This window comes from Bombus bifarius, unplaced genomic scaffold (genome assembly GCF_011952205.1).
Source record: "Bombus bifarius isolate JDL3187 unplaced genomic scaffold, Bbif_JDL3187 scf7180000008090_frag, whole genome shotgun sequence".
Taxonomy (NCBI): Eukaryota; Metazoa; Arthropoda; class Insecta; order Hymenoptera; family Apidae; genus Bombus; species Bombus bifarius.
In genome coordinates, this window is record NW_022884440.1 from 1 (window position 1) to 8783 (window position 8783).

At 38.8% G+C, this 8783-nt stretch overlaps 1 long non-coding RNA gene across 1 annotated transcript; it reads right to left on the minus strand.

The window, feature by feature from the left end:
* Positions 1 to 4483: 4483 nt before the first annotated feature.
* Positions 4484 to 5361, minus strand: LOC117208436. The gene is made up of 2 exons (XR_004487695.1): positions 4738 to 5361; positions 4484 to 4618 (listed from the first exon to the last, which is right to left on the minus strand). It is a non-coding gene; the product is annotated as an uncharacterized LOC117208436 (long non-coding RNA).
* Between the last annotated feature and the right edge of the window lie 3422 nt (positions 5362 to 8783).

The window sequence follows — 8783 nt, forward strand, 5'->3', positions numbered from 1 at the left end:
GAAAATAAGGATAGAAATTTTTTCCCGATTACTTGCAACTTATTAATATTAAATTGAATATACATATATAAATTTTACAGGAAACGATATTTATTTAACGGAAACTAAATGCAATACTCGTATCTATATCAAATAACTTTACAGTTATTTGACCACTCTCGTCACAACGAATCTAACACACACACACACACACTCTCTCTCTCTAACAATGCTATCAATTCTCACAACTCTACTCTTCGACGACTCGATACCTCTAACTACTCTACTCTTCGACGACTCAATTAGCTCTGATTCTCGCAACACGCACACTTTTCGACTCGCCTTGCGTAGCGAAACCGTCGTTCTTCTAACGTTGTCTATTGCTTCCCTCATACCTATGTAAGAACTACCAACTACGTGCCTCTAGTCACGTAGGCACTCTTAAATGTAAACGAACCACAGAAACACGACGTACACGGTTTTTCTATTTTCAACTGATTTCTAATTCGAATTACTTTACGATATTACAATAAGTATCTAGTAACACGACTTTCGAACCGATGTAATTATTGCAATGATTGTTAAATTTCAAAACAATTTCCTATCCATGTTAAACATATTACGCATATGTGCATGTCTAGTATTTCGATTAGTTGCACTACCTGCGGTAGTTCGCCATTCTGGATCATCTAGACTCAACAAAGATGCATTCAATTTATCCATGCCTTAAAAAGCTCTGTAGCGGCACAAGAGTTAGAATATGCTTCAAACAATGTTGTTGTTTTGCTTCGGAATATCAAGAGGTATTGTAAGGAATTATAAACTCCGGGCAAAACAATGGCGCCGCTACATGTAACCGTAAAACAAGACGAATTTGTATCTTTTGACCTTCTTCTGACTATTATGACTAAACGAACGTGATCGCAAACGATTCAGTATAAACTGTGACTAAACGTCTGTATAGATATCGTTTCGCGACAAGATCTGTTTTCAATACACTAACGAGTGCACATATTGGTAGTCTCATTATTCGATCCCCTACAGCTCTTATTATGGAAAATAGAGGCCTGTGACAGTATTCAGCTTGGCCAACTTTGAACAGGGCATATTGATAAGCCAGAGTAACTCACATACAAATTTTTTTTTTTTACGTGGAGAAATCCTCATGGACACTCCGCTGTTGTAGTAATTGCGTAACAGCAGAGTAGTGTCGGACTCTTACCGACTAAAACTCCACGATGACCACCCGACGCGTATGACAGGGATGCTCCAGGATTCTCTTATGAATTAACTTCAGTTGCACCCCCTTCACGCGTTCTCTAGTTCTAGCCAGTCCTAATATTTCCTGAATATTGAATTGGCGTTAGGGGGGGCCATTACCCCTAGCGCAGTCTCTCCTTATTGATATTCAGTGGAGGTTTGTCTTGTGTGCTTCGACAACTCGCATACAACCTGGTGGTACAAGCTATGAAAACACTTTTCGGGACATGAGAAGACACATTAGCACAGATAACGTACAAAAGGTATTAGAGCCCACCAAATAAGATTTGCTACAATTTGCTGTAGTTCGTCACAATAAGCCTATGAGTATCGTGTGTCAAACGATTTTCGAATTAGTTGATGCTTGGATGTTCAAGATACGGAAGCGCGGAGTGATGAGACGTTTATGTACAACTTGATCATGGTGCAACCCATTCATCAGCCAGAAAACTTCATGCACGATTTTCTAAAAAGAAAGACATTTCCCCCCTTCTTTATGCCGTACCAATCCTCTCTCGTCGTTCCTTATCTCATACAGAGACAGGCCAAATAATGTTGCCGATGACGGCCAACAGCCTGGGTACATGTACGGGTCTCTTGCCTGCGACAGAATTTCGTTATGTGTAGTATGCGGGGCAGAAAAGCATTTTTGCCATTAATATGAACTAGAAGATTGCAGAAAAACTGCAAACATTTTCCAAATTTTATTAATTTCATTTATATTTCTTAAAGTCTACAAAACTGTTAATCAACATTAAGCAAATATACAAAATCTTGACGTACAGTATAATGGCGCGAATATTAGAAACGATACTACTAAATCTACAAGCTAAAATGAACTGTACAAATTTTCTTCAAACTATAAAACATACAAAGTATATATTTCTGAAAATAAAAAATATCGGATCAAACACTCTTCGAACATACCTCGAACGTTCATTATTACGTATATTACCAAACCAATACATACAATATAATATATAAACCAAATCAATGAAAGGCGCAGAGACTGGAGAACATGGGGTCCTCGAGCGTGCAGTACGCTTCAGCATCGCTGCAAACACCAACTCCCTCCGCTTGTCCCAATGCCATCTCGTACGGTGAGACTGCAAACAAAAAATATCCATATATACATCAAGATAGTAATGCGATTACTATTCTTGCAGCACCGACGTAATACACGGTGCTCCGTAATCGCTCGAGATTCCATTTAGTTGTTGAAATCTCTACGCATTTGGTAGATAAAACGATGCGAGAAATCCTCTTGTCACAGTTAGGTCTTCCAAACCTGATCGCTTGCATTTTTCCCGCTACTTCAGCGTTGTAACGTTACTTTTATTTCTGCCAACTTAGACACGACATCGTCTGAACTGCCCACTTCAGGACACGATGGCTCCTCCCGGGGATTCTGTTGAGACGATCCCGGATTTTCCGTGTCCTCACCATTGTAGAGTTCATAATTTGTATAATTTACCTTCTTCTTCAAGCATTGTTTTTTAAATTTCTGCCATTTTGAAGCTGCTGATAATCGCCGGATGCGTAAATCATTTTTAGCTTTGGAAAGAGCGCACGTCAGCATTGCTTCAATCCGTAAATCGCGTCTGCGCATTCGGCGACACTTTGATCTTTTGCGGCGAACTTCGTCAATCCATGTTAGTAACCGTTCTGTTTCTGGCTTGTTGGCGTTTGTTTTTGAAAGTCCCTTCTTTGTCCTCGCCATGCTTTCTCAACTATTTCACCCAATTATTGAGTAAGTAAAATGTATACCAACCTGTATCCGGCTCGTGTTTGTTGTAGAACAAAACAGAAGAGATTCACACAACTGCACACAAAGGATTTGAAACCAGCGAGCAAAACACCCTCCTCACAGCACAGTCGTAAGATGACTAAGGGAAGTCTACGCTGTGCGTCTGAAGTCCGCTTTCTATACCCCCTCCCCTGTCTTTATGACGTAGTCTTACGCGCGAAAATCGGAACTAGTTCCTTGTAAAATCTAAGTTGGCCTTACATTCTAAGAATTTTTGAAAAATACTTCAATCCAATTAAGTTTTAAATATATGTGCGACAATTTCAGTGCTAAATTTTATATATTTTGTACATTATATTAAAATTCTTGATTTACAGGAAATAATCAATAGCGTATGAAGGTGTGCTGCACGTATTATTTGGCACGTACATTAATGTTGATGCAAAAATAATTATTCCAATGATTTTAAGTTACACACATAATAGATAAAGTAGGCTGTAGACTATGAAATTCGTATGAAATAAGCAGAGAATAATAACTAAATAAATGTGTATGTATATGGAACATAAATCTTCTAAAAATAATATATAAAATTACATTCAAATCAAATATATGAACAAGATCTATTGACTTTTAATTATTTTTTTGAAGCACTAGTATCAAATAAAATTGCGTCATTACGAATACAAAAACAATAACGTTGATATAAAAATGTCATCCCGAAACACAGTTTAACGTGATACAAGTGTATTATTTTAATTTCAGCAGAAAATATCTAATCATATTTAACAATTTTGAAAAACATACCTCTACTAAACTATCATTATCTTTTCCTATACCATCGGCAAGGCCCTGGACAGCAAGCAGTTCAGCAGTTGTCAAAAAACTAGCCAATTGTTCTCGAACGACATTTACTTCACCCTGATACATAAAATCAACCAATGCAGCCAAATCATCGAATTTTACATTACGAGATATTATAACAGGATGCTGAGATGGATTTTCGTAAAATAGAATAAGTATCATTTATAAAATATATGTTAACAGTAACAAATTATTAAATTCTTAATTTCACTTTACCTTAAATAAATCTCTAAAATATGTACTACATGCAGATAATAGCAGTTTGTCTGCTCTTATTCCTTTTTCCTTCGCAGCTTAAATTTACATCAACGAGATCTCCTTCTGTTCTCAGCGTATCAAAAGCACAAGTAATATGTTTTAAGTAATTATTCCAGCTAAGAGAAAACTGTTGAATCCGTAAAACAATTATATTAAATTTGTAATTTTCAATCTGAAAAACATTTGACTTCAATGAGTATATTTTGATTTTTACCTGCCAGAAAACTGATGGAACAAAAATTTGTTACAACAATCATGTACTTATGTAATTAAAACAAGACAAAACTTTTATAAATATAAAAATTGTCATGAAAATTTTGATGCAACGCATTTGAACATTTTATGACTCATTGTATCAACACCACATTATTTCTCTTTTTGTGAGTATAATAAAAGCAATAATATTTAAACAATACATACTTGTTTAGATGCCTTTCACAATATGACTTTCCCATAGAGCAGGTGGCTTATTACAAAATTCACGTCATAAATGTAATTTTCTTCAACTTCCTAAAGCAAAAGTTATAAGTGTCCACCCAGGAATACCCAACATTTTGAAACACTTAAATAATACAAATTTCATATTTGGGTATTACATATTTCTAAGAATTTAACACTACCATGCTTACCATGCTTTCATTAGCATGCTTCAAATGACTTTATATTGAAATTATTTGTATGGTATGCCCATTTCCTTATCACCCTTTATTTTTCTTTCTCCTTCTGCGGAAGAGTTAAGACTATTTGTATCCTCCCTATATTTGTCTATTATACATCCTACATACTTTCACAAATAACAAAAAATAGCGAGGACAAATATAGCTTCAATGTATACGGTCATCACAATGAAATGTGAATTACCTTCTGCAGATCTAAAATATTAAACGTGAAACGATGATCTTAATTTGGAATAGATTATAGATACACAATCTGTTCGTTTTTTCCTTTCTTAGCAATGATCTGTTCCATTGTCAAACAAGTATTTCCGTCAGTAGCCGGATGAAATGCAAATTTATATTGTATTATGCTTATCATTATACTGCAAGTACTTTGAATCACTGAAATTGCAGAACCATTTCCTGTTATTGAATGCAAAACATACAGCACGAACACGTTTTCCATTATCAAAAAACGCCATACAAATGTCTCATCCATTGTATTAAAGTGATAAGAGATAGACACAGCACCAAGCCTGCAGCTCATAATACAACAAGTTGCACCAGTTTATCAATTTTCCCCAATTATTTTCAATGTTTACAATAATCATCCTTTGTTACGACCGTTCGCGGTGAGACGCGTTCGCTAGGAAAGCGCGTCAGCGAGAGGCGTAAATTCTCGCTACGATTATGTTAATCGACGCCGCGAAATAGTCGTTCCCCTGTTTCGGTTAAGATAACAGAGGTGGTTTAATGAATGTAACACTGTATTAACAGGTTAACATAGAATAATATATTTTACAATAATATGATGAATATATTACAGAAATTTGACTCGACTTTGCGTTCTCTCTAGATAAATTCGTTTGCTCGTCATATTTGTCGACGTGTCACGTTTGACTCGTCAGAAGGAACTGATCGCCCTTCGATTATTCCTTTGTCTCATTTGGAAGACGACCCCCACTATGCACGGGTCACGCCACCGCTCGCGCCTATGATCACGTATGCCTCTTCTTGTGTGAAAAACGTAACGGTCAAAAATCGACGTTTCTAGAGCTCGCTGCTTGGCGACAACTATGCTCTCGTCGATACATTGTATATGATCCGGCGGGCAGATAAGATGGTCTGCCTGCGACGTTGTAGGACCGCGAGCGACGGTTGGAAAATACAGCCTGTGGTGAGCCTCGTGGCGTAACATCCTTCATATAAAATTGTTACCTTTATCCAATGCATACCACCTCTCTCCTCATCTTTAAAAAAATGACCTTTTTGAACTTAATGTCTCCCAAAAACGTATTTAGCAGAAAGTATACGACATCTATAACGATCCAATTAGAAACTACCAGAGCATGTGTATCTTAAGCGGATCTTTAAACGCCGATTAAACGCGTTCTCTATCCAATCCTGGCTGAAACATAATTACTCGCACCCCCAGTAACCCACCTCTAAGTCATTCCAATCAACGTACCATACAAACACGAATCCAACGCGTTCCAGGAATACAAACAACTGCCTGTAGCTGTTTAGCTGTACACTACGAGTATAATTATTTCGGGTACTCCTCCAGTACAAAACAGACACCCAAACGACAATATTTCAACACAAAAATATTTAAAGCAATAGTTATAAAAGCATGATACTTAATACCGCGCTTGACATCAGGTATAAGCAAAAATAAATTTCTTCAAACAAATTTCAAGTTAAATCTTTAGCTTGTGTAATTATATCAAACTTGCTCAATTAACAACGAGAAATTTCCATCGTGTTTTGACAACTGACTCATCGATGATGTTTTTCCTTGGAATTGAAAAAGGAATGTGCATAATTTTGTCCTCCGTCCACACTCAAAATATTATCTACATGCTATAATTAGGGATTCAATTTTATAATACGTTGCCTCACTTTCCATCACTGCTTTCCTACTATCAGTCACTTGAACTGTAATATAAACCAGTCTTTTATTTCGAATACTATTCTGCATACCATTTATCAGGAACAATACATTTTATTTTTTTAATTTAATAACATGCGAAGTTCCTCATTTGTCCTATCATCAATCAATGGATAAGTGAATTGAAATCTGTGAATATAAGTATCTAGTAATACGACTTCCGAACCGACGTAATTTGTTACGTCGCGTAACACTCTACCTAGCCCAGGCCACACACCGCGGACCTTCCATAAATCTCAGGAATTTCCTAGTCGAGGTCCTTCAAACTGAACAAACGTCTGTTTCCGAAGCATTTCTAAAGTCCTTTCTCTACTACGGCTTGACAAGGGAAGTTTTTCTCACGTATGATGCAACTTTCCTCCCACTAACCACTTTCTCTCGAGGGCGGTTAAGACCCTTCGATTAACCAATTAACAACGAAGCCTATTTCCCTCACTCTCTTTACTAAAATCGTCACCAACAAATCCGATGGCCCCGTGGGCTAGACACACCCATCCTTAGCTTTCCTCCGTCACAGCATCCTCTCCGAACCACACTGATTTTACATCCTTCGAACTGTCAACATCCTTTGACCGGGAATACACCCGTAGATCAGTCACTCACTCATCTCGTACATACGCACCAGCGTAACTGTCTTCTTTACAAGTTGTCAGAATAAACGGTGATATATAACTTACTATACTGTTTCATATTCATTTAACCACCTCTGTTATCTTAACCGAAACAGGGGGAACGACGATTTCGCGGCGTCGATTATCCGAATCGTAGCGAGAACTTACGCCTCTCGCTGACGCGTTTTCCTCGCGACCGCGTCTCTCCGCCAAGAGTCGTAACATTTGGTCCTTCGAGCCGGATTCAGGGTCAAGTGAAAAGTGCACACCAGTGACACCCACTATCACACAGTGCCACGTGAATCCAACACAACCAGCAGCGGAAGCGTTACCACCCCAGCGAGGTCAGTAACGTCAAGGGCCGTCACCTTCGAAGAGGTATAATCCGGTGGTTGAAACGCAACCACACAGCCTCCTGCCGCAACTGGACAATCGTCGACAGAAGTAAGTTATAACCACTCCATTCTCAATTATATAACAAATAATGACAACCGGAAACGAACTTGCCGCCTTGCGTCGACGCCGGGGCCAATATACCGGCCACTTTACACGCTTATCAAAAAAACTGGACGTAATCGAACAATCCGGCTGTCCGCGAGAGGCCAAGTTTATCCAAATCAAAAATCGTCTGGAAATCTATGAGACGGAACTCCGCGTCATTTAAAACGAGATTGTGAGCATAGACGAGGAAGCGAGCGAGCGCGGCCTTGAAATAGCAGACGAGTACAAAAAATTAGTACTCCGAGTAACCAATCAGTTAAACCACATACGACTAACTACGACGTCACAATCGACCAACGACGAATCAGCTGCCGGTCGCGAGACTGCTTCGCTTAAATTACCGGAGAATCATTTTCCGGGACATAATGCGATGACGCCACCTTCGCCATTGCCACAAGGGCCCACGGATAAAGTACCCACCATGGCGAATTCACAACCACCAGAATATAGCAGCAACACGTCTATCAGTTTCCTGGGAAACAATAATAATCTAAACAGCAACGCTATTCAGACTCCGCCGACGGAGAAGATCGCATCGACTCGAACGCCGATCGCGTCGCGAGTCACGCGTAGCTCATTGCATGACACCTGCAGCTCATCACCTACACGCGACTTGACGACAACCAAGTTCGCGTCCGCATTATCTCGACCGTCCTACCCAAGGACACTATTAGGGAAGTGATACATTTACACTGTACATGAGAGTGTGTGTGTAAGGGTCAGAGGGCGTCCAGGTCTTAGTTGAGACAAAAGACTGCCGTTAGAAGATTCTGGATAGTCGGTTGGCGACAAGCGTGCGTGCAAGACGTTCTTCAGAGTGTAATATAGATGTATAGCTGTTGTGTGTGAAATATAGTCAATTATTTGTATTTCCAAATCCTCGAATTTCCTTAACATGGTAGCAGAGCGTGGTTACTAGTTTTGCAAGATATGTAGTGCGTGGTTACGATCTTGCG